Consider the following 26990-nt stretch of genomic DNA (forward strand, 5'->3'; position numbering starts at 1 on the left):
AGAGTGTTACTTGGAACATGCGGTAGTAGGTATGCCCACGCTGGTGCGCACGCACGTGTGTGTACACACACACACACACACACACACGGCAGGAATATGCAACGAACCAACGCTATGCTCTCCACAACCACTCCACTGCATACTCCATGGTACTGACGTAGGATCCGTGGGGAATCCGGGACTGGAAATGTCTTCCCACGAGACGCACAACTTTCAGAGAGGAAAAGAGGAACAATACTGAGGAAGCACCTCTTATGTGCCAGGGCCTACGCTAGGGGACTGACATGCCCACAACACTCCACAAGGTTGAGTGACGAGCCCACGGACACACAACCCAGTGTGGCCGTGGAGTCAAACGTGGCTTAGTCCCTCTTCAAAGCCACAGTCCTCTCTGCGGCAGCTGTCACCTCCCAAAGAGATCTGTCTCTGATGTGGCTCCACCAAAACTTTCTCCTGCATTTCATGGCGGTAGACCTTGGAGTGTCTTCCACAATAAATGGGTGGGATGACCATGACAAGTGAGGACGGCAATTATCTTATCAAGTACTTCTTCAAATCACAACACCATTATTTTCTTCAAAGACAGCTGACAATGTATTACTCAGTCCCATACTTCCTCGCAGTTGAGCAGTGCTGACTGCAGAGCTAGAAGGTTTTAACCAAGGAGTGAGTAACCAAGGCTGTATCATTATCACGGCAACACACTGGGGCCTGTTCCCACGGAGACTCCAAGCCTCTGGGTTCAGTGCAGAGTCACGATCAAGAGAACGAACAAAAGGGTCTCCTGTGCTATCATCATTCGCACGGCAACATCCTCTCATCGTGAGCTGCCAACAAGAGCCTTCAAAGCAGCAGCAGATATAAATCTGCGACCACAGTAAGCACCTGTGTGGTCACTTAGATGAAGTATGGCCACGACACTAACACAAGACGGGCATGAATTCAATCTTGCTAAGGAAGGACCTAGTTTTTGTTATGACCTAAACCCCAAAGCAATTTTTTTCCCTTTTTTCTATGTAAGAAAATTCAATTTAAGGCCCAATACCCATAGGCTCAATGTCTTCCAACAACATTATAGAGGAGAGAACAGCAACAACAAAAAGCCTGTTACAATTCAGGTCAAAGATCAGCACATACAATAAAGGGAGATGGCTGCAGGTTTAGAATGTATGCTTATATCCCGTAAGGCCCAATGGCTCCAAAGACTTTTCTTTGTGATTTCATGTCAAGCACATCTTAAAGACGGAATCTCTGCCATAAAGATTATGATATACCCTTCCAAGGTATTTTATCATGCAAGGAGTTCAAATAGATCTAGGTATATTCTATATTTTAAAAATTGATTCCTGAAGCATAAGAGCCAAACAATACTAAATAAGCCAACATTGCAGCATATGTCAAGCCTCTATTTGCACCGAGTATGTGCTTGTGCTGTAGCACAGGCCACTATTGCCAAATCGCATAGCACACGGAAGCCTTAACACTGGTTAATGTGAAAGACGACAGGACTGAGAGGGAGGAAGCCCAGGTTCCATTCACACCTTTGCCAATGAGTCACTACAGGCCCTTGGCAAAAACAGCCTCAGTTTCTCTCAAAACAAACAAACAAACAAACAAACAAAGCTTATAAGATTTTTCAGGCAAAGTTATTTTGGCAAAGAATTTTCAAAGGAAAACAGCCAATTCCTGCAGTAAAAAAACCTCGCCGCATTTCTGAGCAAGTGTATGAAATTATTTTGTCAGGAGTCACATGAATCTTTCCCATTGTTAAACTTACTCTCTGAACAGAAAGGTCAAAGCTTACACAGCCTTCTGAGGCTTGTTAGAATAACTTCATTTCTGTACGCTGGACCTTCCACTGCCTCTGAGGTGATGGCGTTTTTCATTATATAATCAAAGGACAGAGAAAATGTGTGAAGTCTCATGAACTTACGGTGACTCGGTAGCAAACAACACAGACACAAGTAAGACACCGAGTGGAGAACCTGACAGGGGTCCCTCACTTCACAAGCTCAGAAGAGGCTGAGGAGCTCATCACAACCTCGGTCAGGGTTGAGGCTGTGAAGTTTTTCCGACCGCCATTCTCTCCTACACAGTAATCACCATCCTCTCGAGGCGGGCTTTAAGTCCAGGACCAGAGCCCTCCTCCTTGCTCCGGTGAGTTGCAATACGAGTATGAAGGAGAGGACTGGGTTAAAAAGAATCACTGTGATCCTGACAAGAGCCTAACCATCTCAGAATATTTGACAGAATACCGCCAAACATAATACAGCATAATACAGCAATACATTGTGAACACTTACAAATCGAATGTTTCAAAATCACCATAAGTAAGATATGAGACTTTTTAAATAAAAAATGGGCTCCACTTGTGTGTAAGTTTGTAAATCCGTGGTTCACTTTACCACAACAGGTCTGGAGCACCGCTTTTCGAGAAATGAAGGCACAACATCCACTTGTGATGAATCATGAATTCTCCATCCTTTGTGACTCTGTCCTGGACCCACCTACACTGTTAATTGTTACAGGAGGGAACTGAGTCATGTACCTCATTTTATTTCCAAACCTTTTTCTAGGTATCACTTGATGCCAGGAGGTAGGGGTCCAGAAGCAGGCCAGTCCTGCCCAGGCAGGGAGTGGGGCCCAAGGATCTTTAGCCAGAACGTGTACAGTCCTGAGATGGGGTCTGCTGGGGGCCTGAACGCAGATGGGAGTCGAGAGCAAGGCCGGGTAAAGGATTCTGGAAGACCGCACACACAAGAATCGGCAGCTATCTGGGTGGGGGAGTTGAGGGCATGAAAGACAGCAGGTGGCTTGGAGAGACTGCCTCAGGCTGCGAACACGGGAGGAGGTTGAAGGAGACAGGAGGAGCTTGGCCTCCGTACAGGCTGAGTGACAGCAGGAGGGCTTGAGAGTAAAGGCATCTAGTGGGCAGTTGGGCAAATAGGCCTGGAGTTCAAGACAGGACACGTAGACTGGGATGTCAACGGCTCACGTACAAGCGGCGGCTGACACCCCGGGAACAGAAAAAGGGGAAGCAAAGGAAGAAGGCAAGGATGGGACCGTAGGCTACACGGATGTCTCAGATGCAAAGAAACTGAGGGAGTGAAGGCAGAGGAGGAGAAAGGGAAGCCGTCAAGGATGACATCAGAGATGTCAACCGAGGGAGAGGAGGCCGTGGAGAGTCAGCAGTGGCTGGGGATACGTAAAAGTAAATAAAGGGGGGATGCCAATTCTAACCCCCAAAATAAACAAACTTAACTGAAAAGGGTCTCAAGGTAAAACTTCAGGCTATCAGAACATATACTTCAAATTACAATATTGACCGCAAACACAGTGACCCTTTTAGGGCAAATACACCAGGCCAGTGGGGTTTACTTCCATTGATACAATCTAAAAAATACTTTTTTTAGCGTAGCCACAGCTGTAATATCTACGTCATTTCTGACCACAGATCAGCAGCAGAGTAAATCAAAGCTAACTACAGTAAAAACAAGAATCTGAAAAGCATCATACTGCAATAAATTCAATAATGGTTTGAGAACACTGGGAATCACAACAACAAAAAAAGTTAATTAAAATGATCCCCCAACAATGAAAAAAAAGGCCCTGTTTAGATATAAAATTTCTTAAACTGCTCTTCTGTCAGCCTATTTGAGTTTATACTAAAGCTCCTTCTTAAAGTAAATCTGCACCTTATTTCACAACCACAACTTTCTCCTGAATTCACAGTAACAAATGCAGAATTCACATGGTAACACGACATATATATATGGTTTCTGCAGCAGGCTTGAGTATTGTTTTAGAAGTCACCAGAAAACCATAGTATAAGACAGTCAGAAACATTCACTTCCGTAAATAAAGTCCTCATTTAAACATCTGGGTCAACTGTTTTGGTAAGGATTTAGGGATTTTAAAGGATGATAAACACATAGCAAGTGTAATTTTATTCACAAGGACTTAGGAAAGAGCTTCTAAAACAATATTTGGAATGAAAAATCATTTTACGTTACATTTATACCTGTGTTTTGCTGCCAACTAGTAACAAATAAGTATTAACTGAATCTGAAGAAGCCCATATTTGTGTTTAAAATTCTAGCAATTTTTCCTATTATTTAACATTAAATCCTTCCCAAACTGCAAAAATACAGCAGGCCACACTGTGCCTTGTCCCTTGGATGAAATGTCCTTTCACTGCAAAAAGTTAAAACAACATGCTAAAGGAAAATTATTCTGCATAATTATTTTCCAGAAGGAACAGACTTGTGTTTCATTTTTGTCGGTAATGAGTGTTTTTTTGTATTTGTTGGTCAGAAAGAAGGTAAATAGGGGAAGAAAACTAAATTAAACCAAGTACTTCCTCTAGCATATATGCCTTGAATTTTATACAAAATACTTAAGAAAATATCTTCTTACGAGTGCTCACTACTTAAATTATTTAAAGAGAAGAAAACACCTGTCCCACACCATCCAGATAAGACATACGTGAACACTCATATTGTCCAACAGCTTGGCCTGTTGAGACTAGAGTCAACACAGAGATGTGAATACACTCCAACAATGAATAATAAGACAGGACTCCTCCTGACCTGAGAGGCTCACAGTCTAGGAAATAAGAGACACTCTAAATATATGATCTCCAGTACAATGTGACAGATGCTAGAATACAAACATGAGCAAAGCGGCTGAATGTGTGCTAGACAAGGCCGGTCCTGAGTAGAGGCCTCTCTTATCTGCCTGTCGGTCATGGAGCTTCACGGTGAAGGCCCCAGCTCCTGCTTTATGCTTACAATTAGCCCAAAGGTCAGACTCATGGGTTCGGTCTTCCTGAGAGATCAGACTTGCTCATTAGCTGACTGAGGAAGCAGCTGGCACGTAAGAAATGCTAATGACCGATGGCCCCTAACACAGGGCCACCCACCTCATTCATCCCATCCTTCTGTCCTTTGGGTCTTGATCTTTCCTCCTGTGTAAAACAGAGGTAGTATTCAGCTTCTCTAGTTCTGAAATGGCAAACTGGACAAACTCTTAGCTTTCAAACCCCATGAAAAGAAGTCTCTGCAAACACAAAACCCAGCATCCTACTCCAAAATAATCATTTGAAAGGTTCACTACAACCTTTTGACCAAACCAACAAGTTTCTACAAATGTTTAAAACAATGAGACAAAAACTAACATAAGTGATTTAATGGCTGCAGGGGCTGAGGAAAGAGGGTGGAGAAGGTAAGCAAGGAAGAGTAAGAGAAGGGATCACTGTTAGATTGTGAAATTATTTTGTAAATTTTCTAAAACGATATTTAAAAGTCTTGATTGGCTAGCATAAATACTAGCAGATCATTGCAGTAAATCACTGAATGCTCAACTTGGGGAACAGAAGGCCTCAAAATCCAGTCCTCTTCAGCTGATGCATTGGTTCTCAACTCAGGATTTAAAAAAAAAAAAAAAAACAATGTCTAGCCCCACCCCAGCCTGGATGAAGCAGCCTGTTTGGAGGTGGGGCCCCGGCACCTGCAGTGTTCAGAAGCACCGGGCAGCTCTGATGGGCAGAATCCCTGATGTATCTGTCACTGTCCTTCTTCATGTCCCAAGGTAAGAAATGCTCGCTCCTCACCCTGTCCCCCACACCATCATACCCAAAACCTATGGACTATTAAGGTCCTAGGTGAGCTGTGTGCTTTAGCAGCATTGAAGCAGACCACCAGCACAGCCCCATACCATGCCTGTAGCAGACATGAACAAACTAGTGAAGACAAACAAACAAACAAAAAAATCTCCACACAGATATTTGACCAGCCATTTATACCATTTAAGGACAAATTTGATTTGCAAATAAATTCACCACATCTCCAAGGTCTCAGCTCTTTAAATGCATATGTGTTAATGTCCTATAAGAAATGCTACTCTATAATTCTGATCAAAGTTTACTAACTTAATCTCTCAAAGATTAAGAAACACTCACAAATATAATAAACTAGCAGTTAATCACAGCAATCACCCAATGTTAATATGTATGTCACATAAGCTTTGAAAAGGGACACTGAGATCCCTTTTCTACAAGGCAGGAACTATAAACATGTAAATGTACTGAGAGAAAACATTAAACAAAGCTCCAGTTCCTTCTCCAGGATGAATGCCACAATCAGTTTTTATAAATGATGCCCTTTGGAAATTCTGCCACTGACAAGATCATGAATAAAGGAACATTTGGTCATATAGTGTATATTTATAAACAAAACAGCAAAATCAGCTAGAGGACTGGGCCCCACTACAGTTTGCTTCTACCTAAAATCATCCACGACCAAATACATTGAACTTATTAAAACCGATTTTCAAGCTAGCAAGTGCCCATGTATTGTCTTTTCATGTCCAAATCAATCTTAGACGAAACACAGGAGATATGGACCCTCTACCAGGCAACAGACCCACAAGCCTTTCCACCTGTTCCCATTTATACCTCAAAACAAAAGTCCTTGAGAATCTCAGGACAGTTAAAAGCAGTAAAAGCCCTAGTGCAGGAGCCGATACCCCAGCCCAGGGCACCCCAAGCAGCGATGCATCCTGACTCACCAACAGATGAGTGCAAGGATGGTCACAGCATTACTAACGGTCAAAAACTAGAGACAGAACATTGCCCAGCTACAGCAATGACAAATATGCTATATTCATATAATCAAAAACACGTAGAGGGAGAATGAACAAGCTATTCTATGTGTAACAACATAGGTAAATATTCATAACGGTCATGTTGAGTGAAAACAACAGGTATAACAGAAGCACATGGCAGAAATTCACTTTTGCAAAATTTCAAAAACAGGCAAAACTAAACTATGAAGACAGAGGACAGGATAGTGATTATCTCTAGAGGAGTGACAGGGAGTGGGCCTGTGGGCTTCTGGGCTGTTCGGTTTCTTCATCCAGGTGTTGACTGTACAAGATTTTTCAAACTTTGAAGGCCCCGAGTACACGACTTACGTATAATTCTGTTCATATAACATCAATGGAATTTTATGAAAAAATAGTATTTTCACAAGCACAATAGAATTTGATTGAGAAAGGGTAAAAAAACTAGCCCAAAGTTACCCTGCTAATGAGCTGAAGAGTCAGGACAGCACCTGCCTGATGCCAAGACACATCCTCTTACTACCCAAGACTTCGTTCTCAATTCAAAAAGACTTCCCAGTTCCTGCAGTGGTCCACATGTTTTGTTGTTGTTGTTGTTGTTGTTGTTGTTGTTGTTGTTGTTGTTGTTTTTGCTTTGGAAGTTTGTTTTGTCTACGTAGAATCCAGTGCCCTCTCCCCTAATAATAAGTAGTATCTCTCATTCCCACGGTTAGGTCCCAGTCCCACCTCATGAGTGGACTGGCAACCCCAGACTAAACCAACCAGCATATTCTATCACCCCACCCCACCATATAATTAGTTTAGGGTTGGTCACCCAATCCAGACCAGGACTAGGCCCATGCATTTTAAGGAACTGGTATGGGGAAAAAAAAAAAAAAAAACATGCTGTGGCTCTAGACCAGTGGTTCTCCAATCAGGGGCAATTCTACCCACCACAAGCCCCCCAGGAGACATTTGGCAATGTCTGGAGATACTGGTTTGTCACAACCGGAGGGTAACATAACCGGCACCTGATAGGTAGAGGCCAGGGATGCCGCTGTGCATCCTACCAGGCACAGGACAGCCCCACAACAAAGAACTATCCTCCCCCAAATGAAGTATTGCCCAGGTTGAGGAAACCTGCTTTTGGACTTAGAATTCTGAGGACTAAGCCTAGAATTGCTGGTGTCATCACAAGTACAGCCATGCTAGACAGTTCCAGAGGAGGTGAAACAGAGACAAGGAGGCAGAAAATGCAAGAGAGAATGATGGTTCTGATGTTTGAGGACCTGGATCCAGCCATACCTGAAGCAATCAACTGGGATTCTTATGACAATAAATTTTAGATTATGCCATTTTACACTGGGTGTCTGTCATCTGCAATTAAGAGTCCTGTTCACACTCCTACCAGATAAAAATCTATGCCAAATTCTATGGTGAATACAAGGATGAATCGCATAGATCCTATTCTTCAGGGAACCTACAATCTAGACAGAGGGGATAAGAAATACACAAATGACCAAACCGAGTAGAACACCAACACTACAGGAGAGGTGCTAAGGAGGGTAGGAAGATAGAGAAATGCAAATTCTCAGTACGGAGTGCACTTCAAATTATTAAGAGCAAATAGGAAGATTTAAATATTTACCAAAATTCTGCCCTTAGAATAAAAGCAGCCACCAAAGACGCTCAGGGAGTCCAACTGACTCATTTTTTTCTCTATAAAAAAAGGGAATATATAAAATTTTAGATCACATCAAAAAATGTTCAGAAAGAGCCGAAGTAGGTTTCACATGTGAATGACTTGATTACACATTACTCCCATGCCTCTCCACGCCCTGCCATGCTGAACGAGAAAGGACTGCAATCATATGTGATACACAAAAGGACCAGAAACAGGAGCGAAAAAGAGAAATTTACAAGGTATGCACACACATATTACACGGAGGTCTTCATGTATAACACACAAAAGGACCAGAAACAGGACTAAAAAGAGGTGAAATTTACAAAGTATGCATATATGTATTACATGGAGGTCTAAGTGAGCCACTGGGAGATCAGCAGGCTCCTACTGAGAAGAAGGAACAGAGAAGAGGAACACCTTGCACCTTCCAAGGGCTGAGGGCAGGGCTGGGCCCCATCGCCAACCTGGCCAGGCTGAGGTGTGAAAGGGCCAACCTCAAAAACCATGAAAAACCACTTCTCAGTAATATAGCCTCCTTTTTAAACACAGCAGCAGGATGTATTCTGCAGTCATCTTTTATTTCCAGTAAGTTTAACACACATCCATATAAAAGAAAATACAGCAACACTTAAAGTTGCCCGTATAATCCCAAACCCAGAAATATCCACAGTTAACAGCTTGTTTTTTTTCTGACAGGAGGTGGTTCTTTGAGCACACAGAATGCTAATTTCCTTTACCAAAAACAAACAAACAAACAAACGTGAGCACAGGATCAGTGTTCTGCAACTAACTTCTACCGTCATGGACATATTGCACTGACGTGCCATCCCTCAGAGAAGCATCTCATTCCTTTCTGATAACCTCAGCATCAATTCCATTCACTGCAAACGCTGTACACACAGAAACACACGCAAATTTAAACCTACTCAGGATCCAATTCCAATGCGCCTCTGTCAGCTGTCACAAACTCTGCTCAATAATACGTCATTTTGGCAAACGTGTGATGAACATCCCAACCTCTGCATAAACTGCCTGGAGCTCTGGCTGTTGTTTGAGTAGCTGGGTGTTTGTGTGCATGTTGTGAGCGGGAGGTGAGTGGGGGCGCAGGAGAGGTGGAAACGATGAGAAGGAACCCAGTATTGCTTACTAGACCAGAGAGAAGCATTCCACTGGAGGGAAAGGGCTCTTTAGGAGCAGAAAGTGAAGCAGAATAACCCCTAAAAAGACAGAGATAAACTCTTACAGCTGCAGGTCACAAGGCTGAGGAGAGAGTCAGCCCTAACTCCTGCCCCAGCTGCAGCCATGCACCTGCTACACTGCCAGATCCTAAGGGCAATTCTGTAAGTGGAATGCTGAAATAGGGCCCCCCAACCTCAGCAGCTTCAGGTGCATGTCTCAGCAGGTCACCCACTTCTTAGAACCTCGGACTCTTCTTCTATCACAATGAGGTATTGCCAGCTAATTGGAGGTTGTTTTGAGGATAAAATTAAACAATGAATGGAACAGTTGTTAGTATAAAGCCTGGCACATATTCACTCCCAATAATTGCTAGCCGTTGCCATGTTTACAAAGAAAAGGTCAGCTCCCCAGGAAAGTGACAGTACCTGAGGAGCCCGAGCCACTTGAAGCAGCCCTGGGGTTTGAAGCCCCAGCTGGACAGTAAGAGAAGTACAGGACCACTGAGACACCAGACACCTGAGCAAAGACGCCACCTTGGAAGTGAGGGTGCCTCGCTGCCCCACAGGAAGCCAGGCAGACAAACAGCCCAGCGGAGCCCTCCCAAATCCCTTACCCACAAAATCGCATGCATAATAAATGGTTGTATTAAGCCAATTGAAAAAATTTTTAACTAAAGCAACAGTACCTAAAGGAAATGGGCTTGCTATTATGCCAAGGGCCTTTCAGTACAGAGCGGACGAAGATTTATTCTATACCAGCCAGCAACAGATAATGCCAAACACATTAAAAATTTGATCATCTTTCCAAACATCCAGTAGGCAACACAACTCTCCCCCACCTCACCCCACCCTCCAACCTTCCAGCAATCCCACATGTGTAAAAGCAGGAATGCTCTGATTCAAATGGAGCTGAAAAAGCAGAACACTCCCTTCCCCTCCTTTAGCCAGACCTGAGGGAGCACAACAACCCACAGGAACAGCGTGGAAACTGCTACCTACAAAACACACAGGTCTGTGGGTGGCAAGCAGTTTTTCTGGCGTTCAGGACAGGCCTGCAAACTTCGGAGCATAGGACACCAAATGCCTGAACATCTGCTCCAAGAGTGAATTATTGTCTGTTTTGCTCACTGATGCAGCCCAAAGTGCCTGGGATGGTGCCTGGCACAGAGCAAGTACTCAATAAATGCTTAACGAATGGTGGCAATTGAAAATAAAAATTTAGGGACTTCAAGGTTTTTAAGTGATGAGAACTATCTCAAGCAGATCTTAGAAGAGAACCATGATAACTCTGTAATATCTCTAACACGATGTACGAGCGTATGCATGCAACAAGTATTTGCAGAGGACAAATGCTGCAAAAATAGTAAACCGGAAACAGCGGGACTAAGTCCTTTTGGATCATAAGATTTTTCTAGACAGCTGAAGGCCAATCCCTTTAAACGCCTAAGCTATTTTTATTTTCAGATGGGAATTTTCAGATGGAAATCACTGAGTGCATTTCTTTTCAAAGACCACAGAGAATGAAGTTTAACCTTTTCGTTGCTGCGATGAGCTACGTGTATGGCACGAGGGCTGTAGTCGTGCTGAGCTGTGTACTGCCGTGGGCTAAAGCAACAGGCAAGACTGTAATGGGATTAGTAGACGTCTTGGGTGAAAGCCAGCACCCCAGCTTTCCATCAACATCACACATTCCCAACTCACCTCCCAAAGCCAATGCTGGCAGGCTCTTCTCTCAAATGCATTCACCCCAAAGGAGAGGTTCCTAAATTTCTGTCTTGACCGCATGGTGAAGCCTATGGGCCCTTCTCAGAAAAAAGTTTTTACATGCACAAAATAGAACACAAGGGAATACAAAAGAACTTAATTACACTAAAAGGGAATAATCCAAATAATTATGACACAGTATGTGCTTATTCCCATATTTGACAAGATCTAGAGGCAAGTCAAATAAATGCTGTAATTCAAAGTAATGATAAGCATCCAGAGTATTTTCTAGAAATGTGTAACTATTATAATGCCATATGAAAATAACTGGTTTTGTCGATGTTACCATCACAGGAGCTGCTAATGCTACTGGATCTGATGACTGTGTTAATAATTGAATAAAATGTTAAATTTTAGTTAGAAAGAAGTTAGTAAAAATAAAGATGTAATTTTTTCCCCAGTTCACGGACAGCCTCCCCTCAGATCCCAGGTTAAGGGCTCTTGGACTACTGGAAGCCCAGCGGGTAAGGGAAACCAGCTACCTACAACTAACTCAAAGACAAGATCACCACCACCACCAGGCATCTGTCTCGGGGCCGTAGTGTGTTTGCACTGTATATATGAATAATGCAACAACACCAGCACGCCATTCCAGTGCAAACATAAATCCAACTGGCGATGGGGAAGCTCCACCAGAAGCCATAGCCATCAGACTCTACAAAGAGAACTAAAACGGCAAGGGGCCATCAATATGGAAAGCAAATTCTAACTGGGTAAAACTCAAGTGTCCATAGAGTTACAGAATTAATTTCTACATAATGTACATTCTTCATCAGTATAAAAAGATTACAACTCTTGTCAAAGATTACCCAGATCCAATTTAAGTCTAATGTGATCTACTGCCCAGCTAGTCCCTGAATATGACAATTCAGTTTAATATCAGATGGAAAATTATTTTCTACTCTAAATTTTATATTATCCCTACCATTGGGAGAAGAGGGAAAATGTGACAAATGCCTCTGAATCCTCATTTCAGGAAACTTATTTGGGCTACAGCTCACATGTGACAACCTCAGACAGGCAGAGAAGCCTTTATTCTAGAATGTCCTTCCATCCACTCTCCACTACCATCTGCCCATTCTTCTAGATCCAGTTCAAACCTCTCCTCTGCTCCATTCCCCAGGTTCCCATGGCACCTGGCCCTCTACTGTCACCTAGGTCACAAGACTGAGTCTGTCTCCCACACCACACATTGGTTAGGGGGTGGAAGGGTGTCTAACTCATCATGTGGACCCTGCAGACCTTGTCCGAGCATTTACTTAACACACAACTTGAATGAGAGAGGCAAATAAATGGCAGTTTTCTGTTTCTCCACCTTAATGTGCAACGTGGATACTGTAATACTAATTAAACTCAATTTAAATATATTTACTTGAAAATACACCAAAGTGCTGTAGGTGAACTCTAAACTGAAATGAAACAATAAGGGCTTTATTTTCTAGCCTTACCTAAAATCAGGTAGAGAAAGTATGACCCCAGTATTTTATATAACCATCTGCACACTGTCAGGAGGAAAAACCAAACTTCTGACACCTCCACTTACGTAGAGTTAATACGGCATCTCAGGCACCACCACCACCTATGGGGGCTAACTGCCAGACACCGTGCTTTACACAGATACTCTCACTGAATGCTCACCCCAAGCCTCTGAGAAAAACATTTCCGTTTTACGGAAAGGCAGACTCTTCTGGATGGAATCTATGCCGGTGCTGGGGCTGCACACCAACGTGGCACCGTCTGGGGACGGAGACATGACACTCTGTAGGAAGCAAGGTGAGGGAGGCCTTTGGGAGCAACAGGAGCCTCACTCAGCAGGTGAACAGAGCAGAGGCACCCACTGCTGAGGGGGCAGCGGGGCAGGAGGCGGGTCAGAGACACGGCCCAAAGGAGCCACCCTGAACCCGGCTTGCCCAGGCCAGCCCTCAAGCTCCAGGGCCCGGCAGGTGGGGCTGGGCCCGTGTGCCCTCCAGGGGACCACAAGGGCCCTGTGAGGGAGGTGGCTTGGGGGGACAGAGCTGGAGGGGAGGACAACGGGCAGGAGGATGCTGAGGGAGTTACCCAGGGCCCGCCCCATCCCCATGATAAATACCCCCCACCCCCATGATATGTGATGGAAGAACCCAGGAGGGAGAAGCACCCGCCTCCTGGTGGCAGTGGCTGCGCTCTGGCTGCACACGTGCAAGAAGAGGGGAAACGGACCACATCCAGAAGGTAATACTGGGAGAGCTGAGACCAAGCAGATCCATCCACCCACAGACTCAGAAACCCCCAGAAACCTGAGCAGCGATTACAATCCAGTATTTATTCACAAGTTCTCACTCTTTTCAAGGACGTTTTCTAGCCCAACCAGCAGTGGGAAGGGTGCGGGCCACAAAGCCGGGTGTGCCCGGGCTCAGCCGGGGTCCCCACCCACTGACCCTCAGTCCCCGGGGCACTCTGGCCACAAGTTCCCACAGGCTAAACAAAATGCAGCGTGTGTTCAAGAGCTGCTATGTCTACTTATTTCCAGCCAAAGAGATAACACAGTTTAAGAAGATCTGGAAGGGACTGCTGTGGTCTGTAGTCTCTGGGTAGCAGGAATGCGGTGGTTTGTTATCTTTGCTTATCAGTAGGTTATTGTTCTACAATTTTCATGTACTGTATTGCTTTTGTAATCTTAAAGGTTATTTTTCACTTTTTAATTTTTTTTTAAGTTTGTTTATTTTGAGAGACAGAGACAGCGCAGGTGGGGAAGGGACAGAGAGAGGGAGACGGAATCCCAAGCAGGCTCCCCACTGTCAGCACAGAACCTGACCTGGCTCTAACCCAGGAAACCCTGAAGTCATGACCTCAGCTGAAACTGAGAGTCCACAATTAACCAACTGAGCCACCCAGGTGCCCCTATTTTTCATTTTTTAAAAAGTACATTTTTCTTAAACTTTAAGGAATTTTAGAGATTATGGTCTACTGTTATTAGGTGAGGCCTTCCAGAGACGAAATGATTTAGAGTGGAGAAAAAAATCTTTAAATATATGATGAAAAATTATTTCAACAGTACAAGTGAAATGGCATACAATTCTAAGTGGCCCCAAATGTTTCAACCATATTAACATACAAAAAGCCTTTAAGTCATGAAATACAAGCTGAAAAACAAACATCAACGTCTATAGAAACTAAAAACTTTAGATGGCAGTCTAAAAAGCAATATTCAGAAGACTGTTCTTTTATATGCCTAGGTAATTACTTAAGACAAAAATTTTAGTTTAAATCAAAATTGCATTAATAGTAAGAACTGGTCTATTTTATGAAGCTGACAGTTCAAACTTGAGTTTAGATAACCATTAACCTTGTGAACCAGATAAAAATTCTTGCTACTTCCTAGGAACCGCAGTAAAATGAATGTAATTCAAATTATGACATTTGTGGATACAGTACAGATCACCTTGACAACAGTATTAATTTTTTTTAAACACAAAAGTTTTTGATAGCATAGGGCTACCCCTCACATTTACAGTGCCTTTTTTCTTAATGTTTATTCTTGAGAGAGAGAGAGAGAGAGAGAGAGAGCGTGTGAGCATGAGTGGAGGAGAGGCAGAGAGAGGGAGACACAGAATCTGAAGCAGGATCCAGGCTCTGAGCTGTCAGCACAGAGCCCAACACGGGGTTTGAACTCACAAACCGTGAGATCATGATCTGAGCTAAAGTCAGACACTTAGCTGACTGAGCCACCCAGGTGCCCCTACGGTGCCTTTTTTAAGGCACCATTCAAATTATTCAAAGCCAAATCTCTGTCCTCCTCCACCTCTCATCCGAAAGCCCATGTGTGGTAGACTTCGGTAAGCCAGGTATGGGCTGGATCTCAGGCTCTGCCTTTCTGCAGTATGTAACCTGCCAACCATACACAGCAGTCTAGTCATAGCCCTGTCACCAGCATCGGGGAGGTCCATGGTAATTGCCAAGCAAATGTTAGAAATTGAAAGTCACTAATGCATGACTGCCAGACCCAATCACAATCTGGTGTATCATAAATAAATCAGTTATTTACAGTTTTTAAACATACCACACTAGCTTTTAGAACACTGATTACATTCTTGAATAAAACCTATCACATATGTTCTAAAACCCTGAACTTCATTCAGATCAGTGGTGGAAACAGGACTTTTCTCTCAACTCATTTTACCATGAAATAAACTCTCTTCACCAAGGAGTGGTTCCTTTTCTTGTATCTTGATCAACAGGCAAATCAGAACTTTGGCCAGTAAAGGATATTAGTTAGAAATGGTCTAATCTACTTTCCATTTAACATATTTTCACCTTGTAAAATACCAACAATACTATTTGTTGCTCCTTGGCTTTCTCAGAAGTTATAAACGTGGATAACGTCAATAAATGTTTACAAAACTCAGATTGTATCCCAGCAAAATACCGCAAAAGTAGAGTACATGTTTAACACTTTCTTCCTGCTTTAAAGAGATGAAGGAAATCAATAAAACAAACACACAAGACAAAAAAGAGAGAGTAAAATTGCACACAGAATAAAGCAGCCCAGGCCTGAATTCATAACCAGTGAATGTTAGCCCTCGGCTAACATTTCTCACCCTCCCTGACTCACCCTACCCTTCTAGAGTGTGAGAAAGAAAATCTGATCTTGTCCTAGCACCTCACCAAATGTCCACGCCAGTGTCCCTAAGGCGGTTTACCCAGGTGTCATAGTGAAGGGAATGAACTGCGGTACCCTCAAAATCACTTCCAGTTCCAAAATTCTACTATTCTATAAAAATAAATTAGAATATAGAATGAAAACCAAAAAATCCCAACATCAAGAACATATGTAAAGTCTGTAGTATTTGTAAACTGCAAAACTAACAAAAATCCCCAAATACCTCAGGCAGGTAAGTAAGTATCCGTGGGGCAGACCCAGCTTGCCAAAAGTTCATGTGAAAAAGATTTAAGGATTTTAGTTGATCATAAGCCCAGGATAATCCAGCAGAATGGCCTGGATACCAAAAGAATGAAAAGGAAAAAAAGCCTACAGCATTAGGAGAAATGTCATCTTTCCATTAAGAGGGGAGTCATAGCCTCACCATCCTCCCGCAGACTGGGCCACACTGAGGTTTCATTTTCGGTTTTAGCAGACTCTAAAAGCAGCAGCAGTAAGAGTCACTAGGTACCTGAAATTCCATGAATGGAGACCAGGGCTTTTGGTGTGGGAAGGGGAAGATGGGAAGCAGGTCACTGCCTTTACAAATCTGTCGCAGGTTAGAGGCATTAGTGCCCTCCCACCATAAAGGGGAAGGGAAAAGGGTGAGACACAAGGCGAGGAAGATTTCTGCTCAGAATATAAAAATCTTTCAGTTAGAGCTATGTGCGATGGTATGGATACTGAGCATCCCTGGAGAAGACTTGAACACAGACAGAGGGGGCAAGTCCCCAGTGCTCAGAGTCAGACTTTCAATTCCTCGAGTCTAGGGCCTTATTTAAAGACAGGCACCTGCTTCCACCTTTGAGGTCGTGCTGAGTAGTCAGTGGTTCCCACCAAGCAGGAGTTTGAAAGCACAGTTCCTTCTCGGGCTCAGCCTCCCTCACGTGTGGGGGTGGGGGGCTGACTTCATCTTCATGAGAGGAGATATTTTACAATCAGGAACATTCCTAGAGAGCCAACACTGAAACCAAGGCTGACAAGAGATAAAGACAGGCTGCTCCAGCCAAGAGCTGCTGCTAGGAATGTATTCAAAGCTCCGTTGTTTTTCCCATGCCAAGGGAATGGCTAATGTGTGTCGAGAAGCTTCAGTGACTTGCTAAAACTTAACTCTGCTCTACTCCAGATTAATTCTACAATCTACCCAGTGGGGACTGTCGTCTCTGAATCCTGGTGTTTTCAAAAGTGAGACTTCATCTTGATTTACAAGAGGAAAAGAATAAAAATAAGCCCTAAAGGAAGGAATGGGGTAATGAAATCTTCTTGATGTAATTAGCTCCTTTAGAAGTATTTAGTGAAATGCACTTCCATTTCTCAGATATCCTGGGGACTACTCCATATGGTCTTCTACTTTTCTCTCTACTCTCTATCTCTCTCCAGGGATCTCAAACCACTGCCCCAAAACCGACAAAGATAATTTCTTAATCCACATTTTAGCTCTGAATTCTTTCCTCAACTTGACTCAAATTTTCAATTACCCCTAAGGATCCCCAGACTTCAGGCACCATGACGTTAAAGCATCCAAACCAAGCTCATGTCTTTGCCCTAAAATAGGCCCCTCTCTTTACTTGTTACCCAAATGCCTTCCAGGTAACCAGTTTTGGGGAAGTGTCTTCCACTCTTCTCTCTACTCCCTCTACCTGCCATCAGCCATCAGAGTGTGTGTTCTATCACTATGAGCCCCAAACCTCAAGCGTTGGCCAAAGCCTGTACGCACCCCCAAGGACCTGCCAGGCCACAGCAGGAGCCCCAACGCTCAGCTCTGCCCAGCCTCTCCCAGGATAGATGCCCATCCATCCCCCTCCCCACGGACAGCCCTGATGATGTCAGCACAAACCTGCCAGGGCTTCTCTCTAATCTCTACCAAATACCAACACTGTGGCCAGACCTTTAGAACCCTCCATGGGGAGGCTCTGATCATCTCCTCCTGCGAGTTCACCGAGGATGGGGGGCATGGGGGTTCATGCAACTCCACTCAAACCTATCCTGGGCTTCTGCTCATTTGGATTTCTACCTCATGCCTTGGCTTAATGCAGCTTCTTCCATCTCAATGTTCTCATCCCCTGGATGGGACCCTCAAACCACGTACTCAACGTATTCAATTCTATCAGGAAACAAAGCCTCACAGAGCTGAAATGACTGGCACCTGGTCATCAGGCTGGGCAGAACTGGACCACCCCATTCAGGACTCTTTTTCTAGGCCACACCAGGTCCCCATGATCTGTTTTTAACTAGGAGGAAATAAAGTCTTTGGTTTGAAATTTCCTTATTAGACTAAAGCCTCTAAGCCCATTAAATTAAAAAATAAACACACACACACAAAACCCAAAAACAAAACAAGAGAGCACCAGCTAGTGCCCACATTTCTAGTCTCTGAGACTCACAAGCTTTATTCGGTTTGCACTTTCACGTTTAACAGCAGGCACTGTGTGTGAAAATGAAGGCTTTGGTGCCCATTCTGGGGTCTGCATGAAGGGCTTTGAGGGAAGACTTATCCTCTCCCCCACATACAAGGGCCAAGTAGGCTCCCCTGCCTCTATTTATTCAATCAGGATCAAAGCAAAAAATTATTAGAGCTAAAAAGCCCCCCAAAATGTGCAGAGAGGTACTCCAGGGCACTGTAGACCTCCTTAACACCCACATCCAAACTACATTACTGGCTTCCAAACTGAAAACTATTTTTTTTTTTTTTTTTTTTTTTTTTTTTTTTAGAAAGACAACATTCGAGTTAAAAGTGTACAATCAGTCCTGACTATCCCTGCTGATTAAAAACAACGAGATTGTCAGGTGGGATTTACTGTGTGTGGAAAATTACTTCCGTGTACCAAAGGCGGCTCAGAGGTTTTACGTTTCCTTCAGCCCACTTTATTGCAGGCCTATGGTGTAAGCACCTTCGAACACAGTCTTCACCTCCACAAGGGCACGAATCACATCTTTCTCCCCTTGCATCCATGTCCAAGTGCCCGGCACAGAGAAGATGCGCAATTAATGTATCATGACCAACAATGAACTTGAAGAAGCTGAATTTCTTGGCCAAGATGTCTGGAAGTAGCACAAGACTACCCAAAATGGTGTGGCGACTTCAAAACAATTAATACAGACCTGTATGCTCTGGTGATCTAGCACACTGAACTCCCTCCTCAGGGGAAAACAGCCGGAGATCCCAATCTCAGCTAGTTTCAACACTACCGAAATAACGACATCAGACCTTAGTATGATGCTCTTTCGGCTAACAAATCCTGGGTGGTACAGACTCAAAGAGCTGCTTTTACTAAAACTGCAGTGTAATATAAATTCCTAGATAGTTCCTTCACATATCTTCAAATAAGGGCAGAGAATCCCTCACATTCACCTAGAAATTCAGTAATACGGCTATTTCTGGAACTGCAAGAGAGTTACAAACCCTGTACAAGTATTGGCAGTATTTCATACTCATACAATTAATGAATAATCAATGCACAAAGGGCCACAAAGTTATTACTCATCATCAGGCTTTTGGTTTGTGTTTCTAAAGTCAATTTTTACAATGAAACCTCTAATATTTTAACTTTGGAAACTTACACATAAAAGAAAAAACCTGACACAATAGTGACCTTCACAATAGACCTATGTAAATATCTCTAAGCAAATATTGTCTCACAGATCTTACAGTTTATTTTCACCTAATGACTGATTTCCTCCGGGTCCACCCTGTAGAAAGAACTTCCGCAAAATACCATTCGGCCAATTCTCTGCCTTCGGCAGGCCTACAATTATGAACTCTGCTAAACAAATAAACTTCCTTCCTATTTTTAAAGTTTTCCAAAACTGGAGAATCTACATCTTTAGTTGGCACACTATTTCCTGGACTTACAGCCCAGGCAGTGAAGAAACTCTTCACAGTATTTTGAGAGAGAAAAAGGACCTCAGAAGTAGCCAGTCAGCTGCCCCCCACCTCTATTTTAGGGAAGGAGAAATCAAGGCGAAGTTGTGACCTTCATCAAGGTCACACAGAGGGGACGGGGGGGGGGGGGTTGGTGGCAGAGGCCTGTGTAATTCTCTCTGCCCCATTTTCCCCTTATCTGATCTGTGACCTGACAAAAGCATTTTGCTCCTGTTCCGTACTACTAAGCCAAGGCTTATGTTTAATTCATGAAGAATGTGATACAACAACAGAAACGAATCTAAATATCATAGCGAGTACAAGGTGACACAAAGAACTCTGGGCTAAAAAGTCAGAACACCTTAATCTTAGATGGGACTTTGGGAGAGCCACGTCACCTCTGGAGGGCTCAATTTCTCATCTTCAAACGGGGGAACAGAACTAAGCAACCACAAATGTCGTCTCCACCTCTGACTTCAAATGATGAGGATGGCGATGTTTCACCCCTAGTAAGTGCTTAATCTGAGCCAGGCATTGTTCTAAGTACACGATGTGGGTAAATCCTCCGCAGCCTGGAGGACAGCTACCATCCCCATTTGTGGATGAACACATTCTTCCTCCCAGAGAAGGGACTTGTCTGCGGTCACACCTCCACCGGTAAAGGTGGAGAAGGGCTCTATCTGTCCCAGGCCAGTAGCTCCACGGAACCTCTCTTCCTTATCAGAGGCGGACAATATAAGATGATTGGCCCAACCTGCAGTAATACAGACATAGAGTCCAAATTGAGAACAATTACAGCAATCATTCAACACAATGTTCTCATTTTACAGATCAAGGACTGAAGTATAACTTGAAGTATAAGTCAGGAAATTTAATGGAAATGTACACCCAACCTTCTTCCTAGGTAAGCTTATCCTAAAAACTGCTTCAACAGTTTACATCACTTACATCATCTCATTTGACGCCCAAACATGACCACCTGATGGCACAGGGCAGTGATCACCACTCCCATGGCATCTAGCCACAGTTAAACAGCAAACTCGGGGCAAACCGAGACCTCCAACTCCAGCCTTTAACTTCCAGTCTTGTGTATATTCTAAGCTTGAAAAAAACGTCCACTGTGATAAGATTCTCTGGACAGCCTATTCAAAATAGTCTCTAAACACAAAGAGAATTTCCCAGAGAGGCTGAAAACATGCTTCCGTGGTGCTTTGAGGAGAATATCAGATAATAAGTGATAATACTCTAAAGTCCACCACTTGACAAGAAAATTAAAAATCAAGCTATGGTCACCTCAAAGTTAACCTCTTTCGGTCTGTCATTTAATTGCCCTTAGCCTCCCTGCCAATCTTGACCCATGTTCAATCTTTCTGCCAGTGATGTTCCTCTTATTTCCTGTTGTCTTCCCTCTCTAACCAAGAACATCATGAAATTCAGGCCTTTAAAAAATTTGTTCCGCATCTCATGTAACTTCAATCTTATACACCTATTTTTATTTACTTTTTTTTTATTAAGTTTATTTTTTTTAGAGAGAGAGACAACATGAGTGGGGGAGAGGCAGAGACAAGGGAGAAGAGAGAGAATCCCAAGCAGGCTTGACACCCATCAGCACAGAGCTAGAAGCGGGGCTCAAACTCATGAAACCGTGAGATCATGACCTGAGCCTAAACCGAGAGTCAGAGCCTTAACCGACGGAGCCACCCAGGTGGCTTATTTTTAAAAGCAAGTTAGTTGTACATTTTATGCCTCTCATCTAAGGAGCAAGAAAAATTCAAATCCTTGGTGTGACAAAATATTTTAAGTTCTGACCAACTCTGTTCCATATCTTGAACATGTGCTGTAATCCCTTTATTACAGAGATCTCACAGGTATAACAGATAAAATGTGAATTTACAGCCAAACAATTCAAGCATTAATCTTAATAGCTCTGACAAATTACCTAACCTCTCTGAACTTCAGTTTCTTCATACTATTTCCCCAAAGTAAAAGGAGGAGGAAATAACACCCCTACTCCACGATGATTTAGAAGGGGACTACTCCCAACACAACAGCTGGCACATATTAAGTGCTCAAAAACGCAATCATCTCTTCCTTTCTATGGCTGCATTAACACTAATGTAGTCTTCTCCCCTGTTAATTCCGCTTTGCAAATGATGTTTCTCTGAACAAAGTCAATCTCCCGTATTAGAGGAGAAGAGACCTATTATACGCACCTACACTCTCTCCCACAGGACGCCCTCCAAGAAACAGAGCACTGAGTGAATCAGCAGGTCACTGGAGCCCAGCACCAGGGAGCTGTGTCGCCACACTGGACTTGGGCAACTTCCACTCTCTTCAAATCCTCAGGCCCTGGGTTCTTCCTACCCACAGTTCACACAACTGGGCCAGCCTCCCAGGCCGTGGAGGATTTAGAACACCCTTCACAAGTCAGAGGATCTCCACCCACTCCAGCAGACTGCTCACCTTCACACTTCCTTTGTCCATTCCTCTGCGGGTACTGGGACCTACCGTGAAATACACATCTAAAGACTCGGTGATTAAATAAGGTATTCTAAAATACAATATATTGACAGACATACATACTTTTGATTTTAGCAAAATACCTTACGGACAAAAGTGCAAACAAATCAGCAGGGCAACATCAACAAGGTGTGCAAAATCCAGGGGTCCAAGATCTTGGGTTTAAGTTCTGCCACAATGAGCTATGTGATCTTGTTCAAACTAAGTTACTTCCTGGCTCTGGGTCTCGGCTTCCTCACGGAGAAAAGGGAAGACGGAATAATATTCTGGTTGCAACAGAATGACCACCTCACCAGCCTCCATTACTGACAAGGGTGTGTAAGCCCTAGGGCATGCCAGGGTGAAGGAAGAGGGCTGCTCTTATTTCAGAACCTCCTATATCTGGGCATTTGTTTAAAGTGACTGCCTTCCCCAAGGTTAAAAATCATTGGTTTCAAAAACAGGCAACAGAGTTGGAAAGCAACCCTGAATGATTCCAAGACATGCTGGAAAACTACCACAAGCATATCCTAGCAATTCTTTTTCATAATCCCCCACACATCAATGACCTACGCCTCAATCATCGTTCCTTAAAGACTTACTTCAGACCTCATATCCTCTAAAACATCTCCCCGAATCCCCAGCCTAGTGACTCCCTGTGCACACATCTGTACTGTTACATTAAATTACCTTCACAGGTGGACCTCTCTCTGCTAGGCTGCAAGCCACTCTAAGGCTGGGCCTGTCTCTGGGTCCACGTGCCTAAGCCACTCTTGCACAAAAACCACTGACAAACTGCAAACTCGACCGTGTTTCAAAGAGTTTATACTTGCAGATGATCTTCACAATTTCCTATGCAATTTTGACATTGTTCAGTTTTAGAACAGGATCTTTAAAAAGATTAATCCAGACTACATTATTATTTTATAGACGAGAAAGGCTCCAAATTAACTCAGCTAAGCTCAACCAAAGTAAATGAACAAGGCCTAGAAGTCTAATCATTATAACACATGACCAACATAAAAATAATTTGCAAACGAAGTACCAAAGTACATAAAAACTAAGGAAATCCGGGGTGCCGGGGTGACTCAGTCGGTGGAGCATCCGACTCTTGATTTCAGCTCAGGTAATGATGTCACAGTTTGGGAGATTAAGCCCCCTGCGTCGGGACACCATCCATACTGTCAGCAAGGACCAGGTCTCTCTCTCCTTCTCTCTCTGTCCCTCCCCCATTCACACACTCTGTCTCTCTCAAAATAAATAAACGTTAAAAAGAGAAAAACCTAAGGAAATTCTTTTCCATCATGTCTTTCTTTTAAATCTAAAAAAATGTCAGTGGCTGATTCATTCTACCAACAGCAAAGTCAGAAGCAATAGAAATAATGGGAAAATTAAAGCTACTTAAGTATACATACACAAATATAACCATTTAAATTTTTGTCTTTCTATAACCTTTGTACGTGTACCTGAATACCACCATATATTATGAAGTAAAATTCAAAAGGAAAATTTTTTTATTTCTACTGCCTAAAAGTTAACAGTCAAAAGGAAGGGGGGCCTCTACATTATGCCATCAGGGGAATGCAAATTAAAGCAACAAGATACCATTACACACCTGTTAGAATGGCCACACCTGGAACAATAACAACACCAAATGTTAAACGAAGATACGATACGGAGCAACAAGAACTGCCATTCACTGCTGGTGGGAAGGCAAAAATGGTACCCCCGTCTGGAAGACAGGTTGGCAGCGTCTTACAAAACTAAACATACGCTTACCATATAATCCAGCAATCACTCTCCTTGTGATGTTTACCGAAGGGAGCTGAAAACTTACGGCTGTCTGTACATAAACCTGCACAAAAATGTTTACAGCTTTGTTCACAACTGCCAAAACTTGGAAGCAGCTAAGACGTACTCTGGACAATGGAATACTGTTCAGAGCTAAAAAGAAATAAGCAATCTAGCCATGAAAAGATACAGAAGAAACTTAAATGTACGTTACTACATGTGTGAAAGAAGCCAATGTGAAATGGATGCATTTCATGATTCCAATTATAGGACATTCTGGAATGGGCAAAACTATAAAGATCTGTGATTGACAGGGATTGGGGAGAGAGGACAAGATGTGTTAAAAGTCAGATTACAGTGGTTTTTTAGGGCAGTGAAGTTATTCTGTATGATAGTAAAAACACATACCATTATACATTTGTCCAGACACACAGAATATCCAACACCAAGAATAAACTATAGCATAATCTTGGACTTTAGGAGATAATGTGTCAATGCAGGTGCATCAGCTCTAACAAGTAGTTGGGGATACTGATAATGGGAAAGGCTATGCATGTGTGGGATCAGAGTATATGGGAACTCTCTGTACCTTCTGCTCAATTTTGCTGTGAACCTAAAAATTGCTTTTAAATATGGAAGTCCAGGAGCACCAAGGTGGTTCAGTCAGTTGAGTGTCTGACTCTTTGATTTTGGCTCAGGTCATGATCCCAGGGTTGTGGGATGGAGCCCTGTGTGGGGCTCTCTGCTGAGTGTGGAGCCTGCTTAGGATTCTCTCCCCGCCCCCACTCTGCCCCCTACATACTCTCTAAAAAAATAATAATAAGTCTATTTAAAAAAAGAAGGGGCGCTTGGGTAGCTCAGTCAGTTGAGCGTCTGACTTCGACTCAGGTCATGATCTCACGGTTTGTGAGTTCAAGCCCCACAACCAGCTCGCTGCTATCAGCACAGAGCCTAGAGCCTGCTTCGGATTCTGTGTCTCCCTCTCTCTGCCCCTCCCCTGCTCATGCTGTCTCTCTCTCTCAAAAAATAAACATTAAAAAAAAATTTTTTTTTAAGAGAAAAGATAGGAGGGCAATGGAGTCAATTTTTCAACGATAATCTGATTCCTAGTCTATTATAATATCCTAATGGTCTTTGAGGCAAAGTTCAATACACTGAAAAAGATGAAAGGCCAAAGTATTTTTTAAATCTGATAAAATGAATAGTTAACACATAAAATGTTGAAATTTTTAAAAGGTACAAGAGTACTCAGTGCAAATTTTTCCTTCCACTCCTATTTGCCAGACACTTTATTTCAAGGTTAATTCTTTTTGTTGTTTTATTTCATGGGATTCTATTTCCACTACTATCCTCCCAGATACAAGTGACTAATCTGAAATCCTGGCATTTATTCCAACAACTGTAAGCAACTCCTGTGTCTAATGGTAGGTATAACAGACAACTTGGCTACAAAGTGTGGTCCCCAGGCCAGCACCATCAGCATTACCGGGGAGCCCGTGAGAAATGCAGAATCCTGGGTTCCGTCTAGACCCACTAGAGCAGAACTATATTTTAACAAGATGCCCAAGTGATTGGTATGCACTGGTATGTAAGACAACACCACTCCTGTTTTCATAGAGTCTACAGGCTAGTGAAGGAGACAAAATAACCACAACACAAGGCATCATACAGACTGGACTATGCGGCTACAAGAGTTTGGGGAAAGATCAGCTTTGGTCCCTAGGGGGTCCCCACTGCCATCAGGATAAATTGCCAGCCCTGGGTCTGTATGCCATGTGCCCTCTGGCCACTGCCCACCTGTCCAGTTTCATCCTCTACTGATCCCTACAACACATTCTGCAGCCAGCCTGACCATCCTGGGGCTGAGGTTCCTCCACTGTGGCTCCAGGGCTCCGTGTCTGCTGCTCCGGCCACTTGGCAGGGCGTGCGCCCCCCCCCCCCCCCCCAGAACTCCTCCGCCAGCTTCAGGCCGGAGCAGCAGCCACTCCCTACAGCCGCCCCCCCCCAGTCCCGCACCCCCATAGCTAGTGGTCTACCCTCCTCTACCAAGAGGAGCTACTACGAGGCAGAGGAAATGCCTTAGGGGCTATTTTTTTCTATATATTCACCTCCCCTTTAATATAGTCATCCAAGGAATGAATGAACAATCACAGATGTTTCAGGGAGGGGGTGAAAGATGCGAAGGGTTTAGAGAGTCAGAAATGGAAGACCAAGGCAGAGACATACACTGGTTAAGATCAGTTTAGCGAATTTGTTTAGCGGGGAAAAAAAACCTGCTTTTCTGTCATTATGAGATCCACTCTGGGCTCACTATTCTGCTGTGGATGAGGCAGGATTCTATTCCTGCTTTTCTCCATTCCCTTTTAATAAAACCAACCTGTGCCCAAGGTACTGTCACTGTGAACAACCAGAGCTCCCAAAGAGGGGCTCCTGCCCCCAGCAGACAAACGAGCCCCACAGGAGCCCGGCCGAAGCCTTGGTGGGGCGACGACACCAGCTTCACTTAGCAGAGGCAGCAAATGTTTCAAATTCAAGGAATGGTCTGACTCTGACAAGGAGGTCTTCCCTCTTTATTAAACTCAAACATCCACTAATTAAACGTAATAGAAGCCTACCGAAGGAAAAACATTTTATAGTTTTAAAGAATCCATCACATTAACCTAGGACAAGCCAACACCGAGCCGACTGTACCCGAGAAAGCAGACCTGCCCACTCACAGCCAGTGGCTTCCTTACAGGAAGGCCACCCTGTGCCAGTGAACAGGCAAGCCCGACTGGTCAGAGGCACCCAAGGTGGGCTGGGCCGGGCTGCAGGAAACCACAAAGGTAAACAAGCAAGGCCCGCATCGGGACACAAGTGGGCCTCAAAGCCATGGTAAGCCGCAGCTAACCAAGGACAAGCTGCATTCCACACAGAAGCAAGGAGTTTCTCATC

At 43.6% G+C, this 26990-nt stretch overlaps 1 protein-coding gene across 5 annotated transcripts in view; it reads right to left on the reverse strand.

Annotated features, from left to right (window-relative positions):
• The window catches only part of TBC1D1 (TBC1 domain family member 1), a 224955-nt gene that overhangs the window by 119852 nt on the left and 78113 nt on the right, over window positions 1-26990 (reverse strand). The gene's annotated exons all lie outside the window — the stretch shown is intronic.

This window comes from Panthera pardus, unplaced genomic scaffold (assembly GCF_024362965.1).
Source record: "Panthera pardus isolate Hobbes unplaced genomic scaffold, ASM2436296v1 HiC_scaffold_13, whole genome shotgun sequence".
Classification (NCBI taxonomy): Eukaryota; Metazoa; Chordata; class Mammalia; order Carnivora; family Felidae; genus Panthera; species Panthera pardus.